The following is a 21,282-nucleotide window of genomic DNA, read 5'->3' as shown; positions in this document are numbered from 1 at the left end:
CAATAAATCTTGCTGCTGCTCACTCTTTGGGTCCACACTGCTTTTATGAGCTATAACACTCACCGCGAAGGTCTACAGTTTCACTCCAGAAGCCAGCGAGACCACGAGCCCGCCGGGAGGAACGAACAACTCCAGACACGCTGCCTTAAGAGCCGTAACACTCACCGCGAAGGTCTGCAGCTTCACTCCTGAGCCAGCGAGACCACGAACCCACCAGAAGGAAGAAACTCCGAACACATCCGAACATCAGAAGGAACAAACTCCAGACGCGCCACTTTAAGAGCTGTAACACTCACCGTGAGGGTCCACGGCTTCATTCTTGAAGTCAGTGAGACCAAGAACCCACCAATTCCGGACACACTCCCTTTGATGGGCTAACTGGGCAACAAAAATATAACTTTATGAGCTTTGACCAAGGTTCCCTGGAATAGACTATTTTAATAATAATGATAAAAATAATAGTAATAACACTAATTGCATCCTTCATGAATCCTCTTAACACAAACCTATGCAGTAGGCACTATTGTCAGCCCCATTTCACAGTGGAGAAAACTGAGTCAAAGTGGTCATAAGTGGACAGGGGCCCAGGCTTGACTCCCTCTTGCTGTAAATTCGATTTCTTCGATTAAGGTGAAACTTCTCCAATTCCATGAGTTTCAGAATCGTAACAAAGAGGCTGGAACATAAGCCCTCACTGTGAATGTACAGATCAAATGTCTACCTCACCCACTAACGAGAACCCATTGTCATAGCAACAGATGTATCAGATATTTCAGCTCAAGCACAGGGAAGCAACATTCTCAATTCACAAGAGATCCTGGCTCCGTTCGTAATTACAGATTTCACTTGAAATTTTTTTAAAAAAATTAAGTTGTTTCATCTTTTAAAGCAAACAGAAATCCTGAGAAGGAGAGAGAAGATTCATGAGATAAGTAAAACACAAAATTATTTGATGTAAGAGATTCAGAGTAAGAGGAAATTTCATAACATGTGGGGCCATTTTCCTAATATGGAAACTTTTCATATTATATCTTTTTACTGCCTAATGCTAAATTCTACCTGGCTTCCAGTCCTATAGTATTGAATGCCAAGTATCCTGTGAGAAACAAGAGTTCTGCTTTCATTTAATTTGCTTTAGGTGAACTCATTTTGCCTGCTGAATCCATAAGCCAGTGGTAAAAAAAAAAAAAAAAATGTATTGCCCTGAGTGGCAGATGAGGGTAGTATGATCACATAGGACATACTTGTAGTAAAATAGTCACTGTTTATCTGAAATTCATATTTAATTTGTGATCCTCTATTTTTAAATGCTGAGTCTGGAAACGCTATTTGGAGACAGACTGAACAGGGTTCAACTTCCAGCTCCACCATCTACTGACTGTGTTAAGGTCAGTTATTTTGAACATGTGTGAACATGTCCAGTTATTTAACATGGCATTTCCTTATCTGTAAAATAAGGTTAATGCCTGCACCTATCTCATAAGGTTGTGTTGAGAATTACATTTTAAAAATATCTAGTATGTGCCTGGAACATTATAAGCACTCTATAGATGTTTATTGTTAGTACTACTACTGGTGTTATTAGCCAGCCTATTATCAGAACCACTAAATATAAATGATCACTGCCACATTTCCTAAATATAATAAAGAAAGTCATCTTTCCAGAAACCTAAATGATGTGACAAGTTAATGACATTTAACTAATAATAAATAGTAATGAACTAAGTTTGGCTTAATAGACATTTATTAATTCCCTAATATACACGAGGCACAGAGCTAAGCACTAGAAATGCAAAATTCATAAGCTGTCAGAGTTAAAAGGAAATGCAAAAGATGATCTTATTCGATGCCCCTCACTTTACAGATGAGGAAACCAGTCAGTGTGGGAGGCAGTGTGTCCTTTACCCAGCATCACAAGGTAAAATGGTGGTAAAACCAGGACTGGAAGCCAATCCCCCTGACTCTGAATCTAGGATGCCTTTTACTCATCTTTCCTGTTTTCTTGTGCAAAGACAGAGCCCTTACTCTCTGGGAACTAACACTCTAGTAGAAAAATACCAAACAGATGTACACTGGTTTTTACCATTTTGCTGTGAGTTAACTAAGTAGAGTCAATGTCCCCTAACAATTTGATCCTCACAAAAGTTTAATAAATTAGCATAAGAAAAAAACAATAATTGTTATTGTCATTAATCTTAGGAAAACTGCTGTCCCAAGATGTCAATTGACTGTCATAATGTTGTAAGGTGGGCATGAGACAGCATTTAAAGTAGATGCCAGATTATCCATTGCTGCTGGCTGCCTCCGCCCATAAAAACGAATTGAAACACACTGTGAAGCGAAATGAAGCCAAGCAGGTGTCTTTAATGAAGATATCTTTACACAAAACTGCATGGGAATTGGAATGGGCTTGCAGACCAAGCACAGGGAAGCAATCAACAAGGTTAGCCAAAACTCAGAAAAACTCCGTCACAAAAGCCAATAAACTGCTTGCCCAGATCACCAGAAAGGAAACCCTGATTGAAACCAAAGACCAGAAGAGCAGACCAACCAGAGATTTTAGAATCACAAATTTCAGACACACGGGCCAAAGATGTGTCTGAGGATGCTGAGTAAACCAGTGGTCCCAGTTGGGCTTAAATCCAGGTCTTTTGAAACCTAGTTTGCTTTCCACAGAACCACAATGACTCTTGTTTTTTTGTTTTGTTTTTTGTTTTTTTCTCTGTAAAATGAGAGAAGAGGGCAGCTATTGTACCAGCTTATCTCTGAGGTCCTTTCCAGCAATAGCATCCTATGATTTCATTCTCATCTGTTCTATTCTATTCTATCCTGGCCTAGTTTCTTCCCATATTCAATCTGATTAATTCCTGCCATTTTTAAAATTATCTTTACCATTTAACTATTTTAGGTATACAATCCAGTGGCATTGAGTACATCCACAATGTTGTGGAACTATCACCAATATCATCCCAAACAAAAACTTTGTATACATTAAACAATGACATTCTAGTCTCCCTTTCTCCCAGAACCTTGTAACCATGATCCTTTTTTCTATTTATAAATTTTATTTTTCTAGGTATTTCATATAAATGGAACTATACAATTCTGTCTCTTTTGTGACTTAGCATAGTGTTTTCAAGTGTCATCCATGTTGTAGCATGTGTTAGAATTTCATTCCTTTCTAAGGGAACGATGTTCCATTGTATGTGCATATCACCACATTTTGTTTATCCATCCATCCACCGATGGACATCTGAGTTGTTTCCATTTTTGCCTATTGTGAATAATGCTGCTAGGAATATGATTGTGCATGTATCTTCTTTAGTCCCTGCTTTCAATTCTTTTGCATATACACCCGGAAGTGGAATTGCTGGACCATACAGTAATTTTTGGTTTAACTTTTTAAGAAATTGCGAGCTGCATATTTTTAACCCAATTTCAGCAATGAGACTTTACCTGTGGAAGCCCAAGAATGATGCTAATGCTCATTATTCATAGGTTTGCAAAATAATTACTGAGTTCAGCTACATGCTAGGACTGTGTCAGGTACTGGGACTCCAGTGATGAGCAAACCCAGACACAGTCCCTGATCACATGGAGCTCTCAGTTTGTTAGGAAACCAAGCATTAAACAAACATATGCACCATGAGGTAATCAGAGTAGCATAAGGGCTCTAAAGACACAGTATGAAATATTTTATCTTAAGAAGTTAGGGAAAGGCTGCTAGAAAATGATGTTTAAGCTGAGATCTGGAAAATAACCAAAAGCAGTTGTCAGAAAACTGCAGCCAACAGGCAAATCGAGCCTTGTTTTTATAAATAAAGTTTTATTGGAACACAACCATGCCCATTTGCTTATATATTATTTATGAATACTTTCATGATATAATACCAGGGTTGGGTAGTTGTGACAGACACCATATAGCTCAAAATACCTAAAATAGTTACCTAGTCCTTGGCAGGAAGTTTGTCAAATGCTGACCAAAAGTCAGTGAAGAGGGAATGAACAGGTAGATAGTATAACTGAAGAGGAGACAGTATGTGTGTGGGCCTGAGAAGGAAGAGCACAGCATAGTCAAAGAACTTGGAGTGGCTGTATTAGTTCACTTAGAAGGGAATGGAATTCTGACACATACTACAACATGGATGAAACTTGAAAACACTATGCTAAGTGAAATAAGCCAGGCACAAAAACACAAGTATCATAACGAGCTATCACTAAGTTGGTGATTTAAAACAACAGACATTTATCATCTTATAGTTCTAGGGGCTAGAAGCCTGAAATACGGATGTGAGTGGGTTGTTGCCTTCTGAAGGCGCTAAGGGGGAATCCATTCTGTCTCTTTCCTAGCTTCTGGTGACTTCTGGCAAGCCTTGACTGATTGCACTAATTGCTGCCTCCATCTTCACATGGTCTTCCCCTCTGCGTGTCTCCGTGTCCTCTCCTTTTCTGTCTCCTATGAGGACACTTGTCACTGGATTTTGGGTCCCACTCTAATTCAGGATGATCTCATCTCATTGTGGGATCCTTACACTAACAACACTTATAAAGATTCTTAGTCCAAGTAGGTTCGCGTTCTGAGGATCCATGTGGACTTCTATTTTGTGGCTCCATGATTCAGCCCACCACAGTAGTCAGAGAACTCATGAAGGACAATGCAATGGAGAAGAGGATTAGAGATGAAGACTGTCAGGAAGTGAGCCTAGAGAGTTGAGAGAGACCAACTCTTATGGACTCTTAAAGGACACACCATTGAACAGAGGATTCCTTTACACCTGCAGTGACCCAAGAATATTGTCATGCAATTTAACATGTACTTTTTAAAAAGTAGATGAAAAAGATGGTGTTTTAATTGATAAGCTCAAAGGACCCCAGAATTACTTTTCCAATCATTATTTCTTCCAAATGGAGGCCCCCCAAAGTGTCAGATTAGTAAGTAGCAGAAAACGCTTGACAGAAAAATTAATATTTGGCCACGATGCTTAGATTAAAAACATCAAGATTTTTGAAATGTAATGTGAGTACTGTGGATACTACTTTTATCTAATAATTCACATTGTCTTTTTTTAAAAGATTCATTTGTCAAAAACTAAATCATTTAGACAACTATTCTCAAGCTTATACTCCTTCTCCAGGATTGAGGTCATGTAAACTCTGCCCATTTCATTTGTGATGGCCAAGGCTGACTTTTGAAGACAGATCTTTAAGCAGTTTCCATCCAATGCTCAGAGCATAACATCAGGTCTCAGCTATTGCCGATTCAGCCTGACCTTGTTCCCTGGTTGGGGAATTAAAGGACTTCATTCACTTCCCAGACCCTGTCTGTTCCTTGCAATACAGTGCTAGTGGCAGGAATCCTGCTTTCCTCCCAGGGACTGAGGTTCTGAGTTGATAACTTCCATTATATGCCACTCCCCCAATACCATAGTCATCCTTTGCTCTTATCAGTAACCCATTTAGGGACGCCCCTAACTTCAGACTTCTTGCCGGGATGCTGTTACCATCTGATAAACTTCCGTAGTGGGTACACGAGATCAGACATGCAAGAAATGTAACTACATTTTTCTCTTGAATTGAATTGAATTTCTATTCTGAGCTTTCCTTCTTTGTGATAGAAGCTGAACTCATTCAACTTAGAATGTCCCCATCCCTCTTCTTTTCCAGGGTTGTATGGGGCTGTGACATAAGTGGGGAGGAACTGGTAAGGGACACTATCATCTGTCCACATTGGCATCTTCTAAGATAACTTCATTCTAATCCAGTCTCCGTAAGATCTCTGTTGTATCCTCTTCTGCCCAATCCCAGGGATGCTGAAGATCTGGCTCTGCTAACTGGCCATACCTTGGAGTGAGAAGGCCACACCTCTGCCACTCTGAGGGCTGGGAAGGTTGGTGGTCCTACCCAGATGCTCCATATAGTCATTTCTGGACTATTATTCCTACAGCATTCCAGGTGCAAGGGAAGGCTGGGATCTTAACTACTGTCTAGAGTTTATCCAGAGGTGGGAGAAGCAGATTCTTATTCTCACTTTCTTTATGTCCTTCTGGGGTTGCTCTCTCTACCTCCAGCCCCAAACTCAGAAGAAGGGAAAAGAATATGAGACTCCTTCTCTGGAACCCACTCTGGACCAAGTCTCTTTTCCCCACTCTGATTTTCCCTCCCTCTCTTGCTACAGTGTTTTATCTAGTCTCAGGGACAGAGAAACTGGACATGACTACCTATATTTTTCCAAGTATTTTTATTTTATACTTGAAGCTTGACTTTCAAAACTCCAAAGCAAGAAATTTTATTCTTTTATTTTGTGTTAATATTGCCCCATCCTCTTCCCTGAGGGTAGGAGTTATAGAATATATATCTAACTGTTCTATAAATGGAAGAAAGGCAACGAGATAAAAGGGAGTGAAAGAGAGAAACAGATTAATATATCAAAGTAGTATCCCACTATGCTTTCCTTATGCCAACTGCCTGTGGGCTACATCTGAATTCATCATTTCTACATCCTGCCAGTCTGGTGGAGTCCCACATTAATTGATAGTAGCTCTTCTAGTACCTGAGCTTCCAGTACTTGTACTCTATGACAAACGGAATCCAGTCTGCTATAATGCACTTGCTCCATCATCCATTCATGCATTCATTCACTCTCTACTTTGATTCGTATATGTTGAGCCTTACTAATAATGTCAGACACTGTGCCTGGCATTAGGACGCAGAGATGATCCTGAACACTAGCATCCTTTTGTGGACAGGACTACTCCATTTTGGCATTATTGGCATTTTGGACTGGATAATTGTTGTGGGGGCTGTACTATGTGTTACACTATGCTTAGCAGCATTCCTGGCTCTATGTACTAGATGCCAGTAGCATCCCCCAGTGATAATCAAAAATGTCTGGACATTACCAAATGTCCCTTGGAGAGCAAACTCATCCCTGATTGAGAATCACCATTCTAGCAGAGGACACAGGCACATAAATAGACCATTATAACACAGCGAGGTCAGTGCATGGATAGAAACACACTAGTTAATGTGGAATGCTAATTAAGGCATTTAACCCACTCTAGGTGAGGGTGGGTAGGGTGAGATAAGACAGTGATGCCTGAACAAATAATGCTTACATAATGTTCTGAACCACAACTCATATTGCTGTTCCCCATTTTTGCTCTACCATTCACCATTTGTTTATTCATTCAATAAATATTTCTGAGAACTGACGCTAGGAGCTACACATTGAATGTACAAAAAATAGTAAGACACAGCTCCTGCTTGCACAGAAGCCATGTGTAATTACAATTAAGACCATGGGCTCCAGAGGCAGACTGCCTGGTTTCCAATTCTAATCCAAACCTACTACTTGTAAGCTCTGTGACACTGGGCAACTTACTTAACCTCTCTGATCTAAAATTTCTAATTCTGTAAAACAGCAATAATAATAGCAACTACCTCTTGGAGTTAATCAGATTAAAAGAGATAATTCTTATAAATCTCTTAGCATCTGGCCTGGTGAATGGAAAGCATAGAATAAATGGTAGTTTTTATCAGTGATTGTCCAAGTTCTATATTATAATGAGAAGGTCTTGTTCTAAGCCAGGGCCTCTCATCAGTGCCACTGCAGTTAATTGGATTATATCTAGTCGTATCCTGAGATGTGACAAGCAGAGACTCAGTATCTTGTCATCATTGGATTTCCATTAAAATACCATTAAAAGTACTAAAAAAAATCTTAATTAGGGCATTAATTTTCACGGTAATAAATTAAAATTTTCAGGTCAGCTACAATAACCATAATAAACCCCAAAAAAGAGAGAAAGAAAGAAAAATTCTGGAAACCAAACCACACAGTCTCAAATTTTAGCCTCATTTCTCAGTTGATATTTTCAGTCAAAAAATGTTTTTCTTCCATTTTAATACAAAAATGTTAGTTTGAAGACTCTATTTTCTCCCAGACTTTGTGCAATTTTTGGCGCATGTTTGAGCATAACAATTACTCAGCAAAGAGAAGCTTGGGGATGGTTTAATAACAGCCTTCAAATATATGAAAAGTTATTACACGGAACATGATGACCAGCTGTTCCCTACTTTCACAGAGGACCAAGAAAAATGAATAGGCTGAAAATTACAGGGGCTGACAATTTGAGGTAGACTCACTGAAGAACTTTGCAGAGTATAAAGTCAGTGTAGAAACCCAAAAAAGAGTTTGGAAAATATAGTATAGCAAAAAGAATACTGAGATTCCAGGGATGTAAGTTCTTGTGCTAACTCAAAACCCATGGCTTTCTGCAAGCCACTGACCCTCTGAAGCTGTTTTCTAATCTGCAAAATCTTCCACAAGTTCCTCGTTACACAATGCAGTCATAGTTTAGCCAGAATCTCCCTAAGATTGAATAGTCTGTGGATACAAATGAGGTCAGTTTAAATCAGTGGTTATCAACTGGGGGTGATTTTGCCTTCCAGGGACATTTGGCAAAGACTGGAGACATTTTCAATTGTCACAAGTGGGGGAGGAAAGGTGCTACTGACATTTAATGAACAAGCTCAGGGATGCTGCTAAATAGCCTACCATGCAGAGGACAGCATCCCACAAGATACAATTATCTGGTTCAATGTGTGAAGAGTGCCAAGATTGAGAGACTCTTCTCTAAAGTAAGAACTTAACTTTTTCTACTTTGTACACCTGCACATATAACACCATAGTGCACAGGGTTTGCCCACTAATTTTTGAGAGTCCTTGGGTATAGTAGCTATTGATATTCATGGAGCATTTCTAGCTCTCTGCCTCTTGAGTCATGGTAAGGCTGCACTTTCCTACTCCCTTTGAAGTTAGGTATAGCCATGTGACTTGTTTTAGTCAATGAAGTTTGAATGGAAGTGATGTGCTTATTTTGAAGGGCTAGTGGGTGATTCACTGTGGTCCTGTCCCACTACTGCAACAGTCTTGGAACCACAGGTCAGGCTCATGATGAAGCCCTTGTCCACCTAGCTTGCTCAGACTAAGATGAGCATTAGCCTTGACCAACCATGATGGATGTGTAATATTAGAAGTATATATTTTTCCCCAAATTGGGCAGATCTAAGGATATGAATGTTATGTAGATACAAAAATATGATTTTAGAAGAGCATGATGTTAAGAGTGTAGGTTGTCAAGTTAAACCTCCTTGATCCAAACCTGGCTCTACTTCTTATTAGCTGTCGGACCTTGAGTAAGTTAACTTCTCTGCATTCTACTTTCCTCATGTGTAAAATGGGGTGATTGATAGCATCTTCCTTTGAGGTCAGATGGGAATATACACATTGAGCAATTAGTAAGGTGCCCTTATTATTAAGCACTTTGTAAATAGTGACTCAATCCTCATGTCAGCTTTGTGCGGTAATCACTACTATTATTCCTGTTGCATGGATGATGAAACTGAGGCACTGAGAGGGTAAATAACTTGCCCAAGCCCATAGAACCACCAAATGGCAGAGGTATTCAAACTCAGGCTGTCTGGCTACAGTCCATGCTATTAGCCATAACGCAATGACAGTGATGATGATAATGATGAAGATTACATCATTGTCTTAAAAAATATGATCCATTCGGCCAGCTGAATTACAGACAAGTATACGGCCAGAGTCTACCCTCAGAAAGTTCACAGTCTATTAGGAAAGCTGAGACATGAACTTCACAAGTGCCCAGGCAAGGTAGAATGTGATCAGTGCCATAAAATTGAGAAAGATAAGTGCTTTGGCAATTTTATTAAATCTCTCATTTAACCCTCAGTTAACTTGAAAATTCAATTAACCAGAAGCATTACTCATATGTTCCCATTAATCAAGGTTTTATAATATCAGTTGAACTGATTTAACCTTAATAAACAGATGATTGCACATGGATTGCAGGAGGACTTAGGAGCACAATAACTCAGAAATCAGTTCCACGACTAAGTGCTTTCCTAAAAGCAAAGGAAACACTGCAGGACAGAAAGGGAAGAGGAGAGAAAACAGTGAGTGCTTAGCACAACACAGCAATGAAGGGGAGAAAATCTTGGTTTGTGGAAGACTAAGTAGGTCAGAGGAGAAAGAAAAACCCTTTGGCATCACTGACATTATCTGAGTAATGTCTGTCAGAGCAGATGGCCCTGCTCTTCTTGCAGACAGTCCAAGGGACAGTAACTGGTGAGACAAGGTGTGCCCATCTATGTAAAACCAGTTGTGAGCATGGACAATCATTTATTGAGCCCCCAAGCATGATTGTAAGGAATAGTAAAGAACTCAAAAGGCCATGAGATTTAGGACACATGCAGAGCAACCATGTAGATTACATTCATTGCTTCTCCTGTATAAGGTAACCTTCTTTCCTTCCATCCTGGGAAAATCCAATTCATCCTTCAAGGCCCAAGTGCCCTAAGAATTGTTTTATAAATACTCCAGAAAAAATTAAATTGTTTCTTTTTCTGTATTTACATGGCTCCTCATTTATGTGCACTCTATACTAGTTTTCACATTGCAATTTATACAATAGGCTTTTCTAGAAAGGAGAGAACAATGTGGTCTCGAATAGTTACAGAAAGTTTTGTAAAGATTAATATATACCACCAAATACAAAGATCTGGAGCACATCTCTCTACAGGCAACTATGCCCCTTTTCTAGTTTTATGAGTCACACGTCAATGCTTGTGACTCAGTGATACTCATTGAGTATGTAACTCATGGTGAAAATTTTATGGTATTTCTTCCTCAGTCTTCTTGAATAATGAAATAAGAAAATTGTGTCCCAAGAAAGAGTGTCCAACACTCAAGCAGAGACGTGAAAGTTTGGTTTGGTATAGAGAGAGAGGGGGAGTGAGGTGCAAGAAGCAAGAATTCAGATCTCCCTTAGGAGTAAGAGTAATCCTATTGACATATGGCAACAATGAACCAAAAGTACATGAAATTGAATCAATTTCTCCCATTTTAAGAGCATACTAAGTCATACTAACAATGAAGTTAGAACACACACCTTGAATATATTTTTCTTTCTTTCTTTCTTTCTTTTTTTTTGAGACAGAGTCTTGCTCTGTCACTCAGGCTGGAGAGCAATGGCACAGTCTTGGCTCATTGTAACCTCCACCTCCCGGGTTCCAGCAATTCTCCTGCCTCAGCCTCCCACGTAGGTGGGATTACAGGTGCCTGCAACCACACCCAGCTAATTTTTATTTATTTATTTTTTTTTTTGGTTTGTTTGTTTTTTTCGTAGAGACAGGGTTTTGCCATTTTGGCCAGGCTGGTCTCAAACTCCTGACCTCAGGTGATCCAACTGCCTCAGCCTCCCAAAGTGCTGGGATTACAGGCATGAGCCACCGTGCCTGGCAAAGATATTTTTCTTAATCCCACCTAGCTGGAGTTCATCTTCTCTGTCCCCTTTTGCTCATGCCATTTTATACCCCCATTTTAGCACTTTTAGTTGCTGTGGCCATATCTGCCTCCCCAACAAGACTGTGAACCAAAGGTGAGAATTAAACTTTACTTATGTCTCTTGAACTGAATTGAAAAGACAACGTCACCAATCAGTTTTTCAAATAACAACCCAAAGAGCTGACTCAGACCTCTCCTCTGTGGAGCAATGAAGGATTTCATTCTTACACAAGGGAGCAGATGTGAGCCTGTCCTTTCATTAGAATGAAAGCTGACTGTCTACTGTGGTCACCTCATTGAGTTCCACAGCCTCTAAAATCACTGTAGCCAGAAATAGTCGGAGAAGTGAAAGTCTCAAAATTAATATTAGCAAATCTGGGGCCAAACCTTCACTTGTAGATTGGATTCATTCTCATTTTCCACCACCCTCTTAAACCAATTTTAGCCAAATAATGCTGTGGATATGTGGTCTTAGAAGACTCTTGAACAAACGACTTCCTGGATTGGCATTTCCCTCCTGGGATTTGCTACAAGCTTACACTAAATGTCGCAGATGAGACCTGAAGCCAATCAATGATTTCTTTTGCAGAGTGTATCTGTGTAAGTATATGTATGTGTGACTTGATGCACTCTAATTAGAGTTGTTCCTGCTTCCTACAACACTATCTTCACCTTCTCATTAAAGGCTTTTTATTACCAAGTCTCCATTTCAGTCTATTAAGCACTTTAAGCACTTAGCAATGTAATTGGTATGTATGTTTAGACACAATGAATCTCACATCATATTTCCAGTTACTGCAAACAAAATTGGACTGCAAAAACACTGGTATGCAATATGACCTTAAATTCTAAAACATGATAAATTCCTTCTTTACTGTCCCCTTGCAATACATGCCTTTACTTATTACAATTCCCATTGTTATTACGAAAGGGACAATTGTAAACAATTCTGTTAGCAATCTCAGGTAGGCAGCCCAGAAGTTACTGCCTGTTCTCAAAGAGAATAATAAACCAGAAAAATTCACTTAGACATTATGACATTCATTCCTTACTCAACAAATACTTATTAGGGCATCACCATGTAAAGAGAATCACACAGGTCCTCTAGGAGGCTTTTACTCTTACATTGTGGTGCTTACAATTTAGAGCTAGATGTTACCAAATTAATCTTCTTCCCTCCTGTATTTTATAGAAGTGATATCTGAGGCTCAATTTATGTGACTTGCTCAAGAACCATGTCTAATGAATGTTGTAAACAAAACATTGTATACAGAGGCAGAAGTAATCATTTGAAAAATGCATTTGGTTACAGTATTTCTAGCACTAACATCGGCCAAAACTGTGGATAGTCTTCACCACCTTTGTTACCTCCCTTCTATATTCTGCCCATTGAGATCTTCTAACACGTGTTTTAAATAAAGAAGATGAAAAATGTTCTAGCCACCATGATTGGTGTGGGGAGTTAAATAGAACAGTACTCAAGAAGGAAATAAAGATTAGGTTATAGAGAAAATGTAGGAGACTTTGGCTCCCATTTATGGTGAGGAGGGTCATCCTGGTATTAGCAGCAAAATAATTCAAACAAATCCTCCTGCTGAGGACAGTCAGAAAATGTGGACAAGATATAAAAATGTCTGCTTAAAGGCAGCAGAGATAGTAAAGCTATGAGAAACTACTGGACCAATATACTGGAAAAGAAAATCCAAAGATATGAGTCAGACATTTGGAGCGACTTTTGATTTCAGGGCATTTGCAAAACTAGAATAGACAGTGATGCCAAGCACCACTTTTGCCAGCCTCCTGGAGATTGGAGCAAGATTTGGGGTACAGTATCTGCCAAGTGTAAGCACTCTGGTCAATCCTCCAACTTCATTTTTGACCAAGATTTCAAAACAAATTGCATGCCTGAAAATAGAGGGAAACTGAGCCTTTTTGTGGGCTTCAGATTAACTTTGAATTATCTGGGTGGGCCAGAAAATGGCAAGCTCTACAGTTGGATTAAGGTTACCCCAGATAACTAGTACATTCAGGTACCTAGTAGAGGTAAATTGTATTTCTCTCTAAAGGAACATAACATCATGCTAGGCTTCAAAATAATTTCAAATTCAGTATCAGTCATACAGTAAAGACAATAAGACAAAAGAAAACAGGACAACATGAACAAGAGCCAGCAGAAACAACAAGTAATAGAAGCATGTCTCCAGGAGTCTCCAGACATTAGAGCTACCTCACACATATTTTAAGAAACTATGTTAATATGTGAAGGGAGGGGAGAAGAGGATTGAAATTTTCTGAGAACTATAAGAACTGACTAGCATCTTAGAGAAACAAATAGAAATTCTAGAATCAAAACAAAATACAACTATAATAACTCAGCAGAGGAGTTAATATCATATTAAAGATAACTAAAGAGAAAAATAGTAAATTGGAAGGCATATCTAAAATTCTTCAGCAGTCACATGAAAAAGAACAGGTGAAAGGCATAGATGATAGAGGGTAAGGTGTAGGTTGAATTAGAATCTTAGGAAGGCAGGAGGAGACATGGGTCAGAAGAAATATTTGAAACAGGAAGTATTAAGGATTTCCCAAGACTGATAAAGCATGTCAAATCACAGATTTAAGAATTCCAAAGAATCACAATCAGGATAAAGGAACAGAAACCCCCATGTAGGAAAAGTAAAACTACTAAAATCCAAAGATGAAGAGAAAACTCTTACAGTCAGATGGAAAAATCCACAAGATACCTTCAAAAACCATTGAATAACATTTTGGGATGCCAAGGCAGGCAGATCATTTGAGGTCAGGAGTTCCAGAACAGCCTGGCCAACATGGTGAAACCCTGTCTCTACTAAAAAAAAAAAAAAAAAAAAAAAAAAAAAAAAAAAAAAAAATGTAGCCAGGTGTGGTGGTGCATGCCCATAATCCCAGCTACTTGGGAGGCTGCGGCAAGAGAGAATCACCTGAGTCCAGGAAACAGAGGTTCCAGTGAGCCGAGATTGCACCACTGCACTCCATCCTGGATGGTAGAGACTGTCTCAAACAAACAACAAAAAAAGCAAGAATAGGAAAGACAGGTGATTTTCACCAAGAACACAGGAACAAAAGAATTGAACGCAATGAAATATCATCCTCAATGTGCTAAAAATGAAAACAAATCAAAACAAGAATTCTATACCCTGCCAATATGTCTTCAAAAATGAAAGCAAAATAGTTTTAGAAGACAACAACAAAAACTTGAAAGAATTTGTCACCAGCAGACTCCCACTGAAACTATTAAAGGGCATTCTTTAGGGAAAAGGAAAAGAAGATCAAACATTCAAGGAAAAATATAAAGTAATGAAAATGGTAAACATGTTTAAATCCACGTCAACACTCACTGAATTGAATAGAGAATAAAAATAAACATCAATAATAGTGTATAATTTAAGTGAGATTTAAATGTTGATAAAGAGTTCCAAGATGCTTGCTTGCTTTGTCTAAGTACCAATTAACATTAGAGTTAGCAAGTAAAGAATACATGTTGTAATCTTGTAGCAGTCATCTATCACCACAAAAGTGCTGCATAAAAATAACTATAAAATCTCTGTGGCTTAAAATACTCAACATTGGTTGTTACCAATCTGGGTCAACATAGGCAGCACTGCTTCAGGTGCAGGTCTGTGGGCCTAGGTCTGCTCCAAGTGTCTCTCATCTTCCCTGGGTCAGCAGGTTAGCTGGACATGTTCTTCTCACGGCAACAGCAGTAGAGAAAGCATATTTCAAGACCCTGCCTGTGTCATGTTTTCTAACATTCTATTTACCAGAGCAAATCTTATTGCCAAACTGAAAGGCAAGTGGTAAGGCAAAAGGTAACTGCAAATAAAAATCTAAGGTTCAGGAGTGAGGTATGACTTAGAAATATAGCTTTATCAAAAACAACCTCATTAAAAAGTATGCAAAAGATGGCCAGGCACGGTGGCTCACGCCTGTAATCCCAGCACTTTGGGAGGCGGAGGCAGCCGGATCACGAGGTCAGGAGATCTAGACCATCCTGGCTAAATGGTGAAACCCTGTCTCTACTAAAAATACAAAAAAAAAATTAGCCGAGCGTGGTGGTGGGCGCCTGTAGTCCTAGCTACTCGGGAGGCTGAGGCAGGAGAATGGTGTGAACCGGGGAGGTGGAGCTTGCAGTGAGCCGAGATTGCACCACTGCACTCCAGCCTGGGCGACAAAGAGACTCCGTCTCAAAAAAAAAAAAAAAAAAACGTGGGCAAAAGACATGAACAGACACTTCCCAAAAGAAGACATACATACGATCAACTAACATGAAAAAATGTTCAACATCCAAATCATCAGAGAAATGCAAATCAAAACCAAAATAAAATATTACACCAGTCAGAATGGCTAATATTAAAAAGTAAAGTAAAACAAAAACAAAAACATTTACTGTCAAGGCTGCAGAGAAAAGAGAACACCTATACACTGTTGGTGGGAATGTAAATTACTTCAGCCATTGTGGAAAGCGTTTTCAAGACCTCTCAAGAACTTAAAACAGAACTACAATTCAACCCAGCAATCACATTACTGGGTATATATCTGATATGGTTTGGATCTTGTGTTCCCACCAAAATCTCATGTTAAATTGTAATCCCCAATGTTGGAGGTGGGGCCTGGTGGGAGGTGACTGGATCATGGGGTCAGATTTCTCATGGATTTTTCAGTACCATCCCCTTGGTGCTGTCCTCATGATAGTGTATGAGTTCTCACGAGATCTGGTCGTTTAAAAGTCTGTGGCATCTTTCTCCACCTCTTGCCCTGGCTCTGACCATGTGACATGCCTGCCCCTACTTTACATTCTGCCATGATTATAAGCTCCCTGAGGCCTCACCAGAAGCTGAGCAGATGCCAGCATCATGCTTCCTGTACAGTCTGTGGAACTGTGAGCCAATTAAACTGCTTTTCTTTATAAATTACCTAGTCTCAGGTATTTCTTTACATCAGTGCAAGAATGGACTAATACAATATCCAAAAGAAAATAAGTTGTTCTACCAAAAAGACATATGCATTCATATGTTCATCACAGCACTAGTCACAATAGCAAAGACATGGAATTAACCTATGTGCTCACCAACGGTGAATTGGATAAACAGAATGTGGTACATATACACCATGGAATACTATGCAGCCATAAAAAAGAACAAAATCATGTCTTTTGCAGCAACATGGATGGAGCTGGAGACCATTATCCTAAATGAATTAACACAAATACTGCCTATTTTAACTTATAAGTGGGAACTAAACATTGGGTATTCATGGACACAAAGATGGCAAGAATAGACACTGGAGACTACTAGAGGGGAAAGGGAGGGAAAGCGCAAGGGTTGAAAAACTGTTTGGTACTATGCTCATTACTTGGGTGATGGAATCAGTTTTACCCAAATCTCAGCATCATGCCATATACCCATGAAATAAACCTACACACACACCCTGAATCAAAAATAGAAGTTGAAATTATACACACATACATTCTTACATATATACATGAGAGACAGCTTTAGACATCATGAACATATTAGTCGTAGACTAAACTCTGAGACTGGGTGAAATTTCCCTGTCTCCCACCATCCTCTTAAGTGTAGATTTTCGTATTTATTGTTTTAAAACATTTATTTTCTAGATCTCTATTATATCCCTGCCTTTGAAATAAGCAAAAGAGAAAAAGATCCTAAATGACCTAGCCCATATCTTTTAAACTGGCTAATTCTTGGATAAGCCATTTAATCTTTTTGAATCTCAGTATACTTGTCTGTAAAACACAGCTAATTATCAAGAACCCTCTCACAAGGTGCTGGGAGAACTGGCTTAACAGGTATTTAAAGTTATGAGTAGCAATATGTTTTTCATTTGTATAGCAAGACAGACTAAAACACAAGACCCAAAACTACGTCTTATAGGACATAGATAGGAATGGAATTTAGGAATCAAATTTTTCATTCCTGTGTTCCTCAGATAAAATATTTTCTGTCCTCTTCTCCTCTACCCCAGGCAAAAAAATGTAAACAAGAAACGTGTCTCTGAAGAATACAGCAGGATGGTCATTGTTTCTGTTCACATTCATTGCTTGTACACTATTTTCCATGTGCCTTTGTGAATTAATGTGCCATTTGAATTATGTGCCATTTGAATCTCACAACAACCCTGTGAGGTGGGTACTAGTGCAAGTCCCATTTTATTTATTTATTTATTTATTTATTCATTTTTCTTTTAACTTTTATTTTAGCTTCAGGGGTACATCAGGATTGTTATATAGATAAACTGCATGTCACAGGGATTTGGTGTACGGACTATTTCATAAACCAGGTAATAAGCATAATACCCAATAGGTATTTTTTCTGCTCCTCTCCCTCCTCCCAACCTCCACCATCAACTAGGCTCTAGTTTCTGTTGTTTCCCCTAGTGTTCACGTGTTCTTGTTGTTTAGCTCCCACTTGTAAGTGAGAACATGTAGTATTTGGTCTTCTATTCCTGTATTAGTTTGCTTAGGATAATGGCCTCCAGCTCCATCCATGTTGCTGCAACAGACATGATTTTGCTCTCTTTTATGGCTGCATAGTATTCCATGGTGTATATGTACCCATATTTTCTGTATCCAGTCTACCATTGATGGGCACTTAGGCTGATTTCCTGTGTTTGCTATTGTGAATAGTGTTTTGATGAACATATGTGTGCATGTGTCTTTATGGCAGAGTGATTCATATTCCTCTGGATATACACCCAATAATAGGGTTGTTTGGTTGAATGGTAATTTTAAGTTCTTTGAGGAATTGCCACATTGCTTTCCACAATGGCTGAACTAATTTACGCTCTCACCAGCAGTGTATAAACGTTCCCTTTTCTCTGCAACTTTGCCAGCATCTGTTATTTTTTGATGTTTTATTAATAGTCATTCTTACTGGTGTGGGATGGTATCTCATTGTGGTTTTGATTTGCATTTCTCTAATGTTTAGTGGTGTTAAGAATTTTTTCTTATTCTTATTGGCTGCATATATGTCTTCTTTTGAAAAAGTGTCTATTCAGACCAGTCACAGTGGCTCACACCTGTAATCCCAGCACTTTGGGAGGCCGAGGTGGATGGATCACTTGAGCTCAGGAGTTTGATACTAGCCTGGGCAACATGGCAAAACCTCGTGTCTATAAAAAGTACAAAAACTTAGCCAGGCATGATGGCGCATGCCTGTAGTCCCAGCTACTTGGGAGGCTGAAGTGGAAGGATTCCTTGAGCCAAGGAGGTGGAGGTTGCAGTGAGCCAAGATGGCACCACTGTACTCCAGCCTGGGTGACATAGTAAGACCCTGTCTCAAAACAAAGAAAAATGTGTCTGTCATGTTCTTTGCCCAGTTTCTAATGGGCTTGTTTGGTTTTTGCTTGTAAATTTGTTTAAGTTTCTTATACATGTTGGGTATTAGACCTTGTCAGATGCATAGTTTGCAAATATTTTCTCCCATTCTGTAGTTTGTCTGTTTACACTGTTGATAGTTTCTTTTGCTGTGCAGAGGCTCTTTAGTTTAATTAGGTCCCACTTGTCAATTTTTTGTTGCTATTGTTTTTGGCCTGTTCATCATGAAATCTTTGCCAGGTCCTATGTCTAGAATGGTATTTCCTAAGTTATCTTCCAGGGTTTTTATAGTTTTAGGTTTTACATTTAAATATTTAATCCATCTTGAGTTGATTTTTGTACGTGGTGTAAGGTGGTTCAAACTTCTGCATATGGCTAGCCAGTTATCCCAATGCCATTTATTAAATAGGGAGTCTTTTCCCCATTGCTTGTTTTTGTCAGTTTTGTCAAAGATCAGATGGTTATAGGTGTGCAGCCTTATTTCTGAGCTCTCTATTCTGTTTCATTTGTTTATGTTTCTGTTTTTGTACCAGTACCATGCTGTTTTGGTTACTGTAGCCTTGTAGCGTAATTTAAGGTTGGGTAACATGATACCTCTGGCTTTGTTTTGCTGTTGTTGTTGTTAGGATTGCTTTGGATATTTGGGCTCTTTTTTTATTTCATATGAATTTTAAAATAGATTTTTCTAATTCTAATTCAAGAATGTCATTGGTAGTTTGATAGGAATAACATTGAATCTATACATTGCTTTGGGCAGTATGGCCATTTTTTATTATATTGATTCTTCCTATCCATGAGGATGGAATGTTTTTCCATTTGTTTGTGTCATCACTGATTTTATTTGAGCAGTTGTTTTGTAATTTTTACTACAGAAACTTTCAGCATCCCTGGTTATTTGTATTCCTAGGTATTTTATTATTTTTGTGGCCATTGTAAATAGGATTGTGTTCCTAATTTGGCTCTCAGCTTGACTGTTGGTGTATAGCGTTGCTACTGATTTGTATGTTGATTTTGTATCCTGAAAGTTTGCTGAAATTGTTTATCAGATCAAGGAGCTTTTGTGCTGAGACTACGGGTAGATATAGAATCACGCCATCTGCAAATAGGGATAGTTTGACTTCCTTTCTTCCTATTTGGATGCCTTTTATTTCTTCCTCCTGCATGATTGCTCCGGCCAGGGCTTCCAGTATTCTGTTGAATAGGAGTGGTGAGAGAGGGCATTCTTATCTTGTGCCTGTTTTCAAGGGAAATGCTTCCAGCTTTTGCCTATTCAGTATGATTGTTGGCTGTGGGTTTGTCATAGATGGCTTTTATTATTTTGAGGTATGTTCCTCTGACGCCTAGTTTATTGAGGGTAAACTCCATTTTAAAGAGAAGTAAACTGAGGCACTGAGGTATTAACTTTCTCAGAGTTACACAGCTGATAATTAGCAAAGCCATGGCTCAAACCCAGAGAGTCTAACTTCAGAGGAGAGTTTAACTTCAGAGCCCAGTGCTCTTAACCGCATCTCAAATGGTGGAGATGACAAGGACAGGAAAGGATTTGTCAGGGAGGACCTTGCACACCTCTCAAGTGACTTCAAAAAGACAACTGTGTTCATATGTTCTCTGCAGCTATGGAGGCGTTGATGCCCATGTGTTCCTTGAGGCGTGAGGTTTGCCTAATTTTGTTTCAGTCTAGAAATCATCAAGGAGAAAAATACATGACTCGGAGGGATAACAGAGACTCTCAGAGGGCTTGCACTGAATGCAGGAAACACACTTACTTACGGCACAGAATTAAATGAAGACAGCTGGGGGGAAGAAAAGAGGCCTCCGGAACTCCAGAAAGGAAAGGCTATTGGCTCCTGGAGGGAAAAGCACAACTGAGATAGACAGGAAAGAAGACTTCGTTTCTTTAGTCAGCTGAGAGGACATCTAGTGATAGAAGTACACCAGATCCATATTTTCCAGAGCATGGGGCACACACCTCTGACTGCTTGCAGGATGAGATGGGGCAGTAGATGGGATTGTACCAGGTAGCACAGGTGATAGGAGTTAGTGTTACCAGTTGAGGGTAGTTGTCCAGGTTCTTGGAATTTTGAACAAAGAACTAGACAAAATACATAAGCAAGGCAGCCAAAGCAGAGACTTATTTTAAATGAGAGTACACTCCACAGGGCGGGAGCAGGCCAAGCAAGCAGCTCAAGAGCGTTGGTTACAGAATTTTCGGGTTTAAATACCCTCTAGAGGTTTCCCATTGATTCACTCTAGTGGCCTGCGACCAGCCGGATTGATTGAGGGAGGGGACGGTAGGCCTGCAACCAGTCTGGTTGGTTGTGAGAGGGGGCCAATCAGAGGTACTTTCATTTTCCAACTGCCACGCAGCAAGTGCCACGCAGCAACTGCCACGCAGCAACTGCCACACAGCAAAAGGAGGGGTTGGAAAGGGAGTAGCATCTGATATCTAGTCAGCATGAGTCGGCCTTTTGTTCCCTGCCTCCAAATCCTATTCTCCTGCCTCCTTAGGTTTATGTGGGCACATCTTTAAAGAACA

The sequence above is a fragment of the Gorilla gorilla genome, chromosome 4 (genome assembly GCF_029281585.2).
Source record: "Gorilla gorilla gorilla isolate KB3781 chromosome 4, NHGRI_mGorGor1-v2.1_pri, whole genome shotgun sequence".
Taxonomy (NCBI): domain Eukaryota; kingdom Metazoa; phylum Chordata; class Mammalia; order Primates; family Hominidae; genus Gorilla; species Gorilla gorilla.
The sequence above is the reverse complement of the archived record's forward strand: the minus strand, read 5'-3'. Positions refer to the sequence as shown.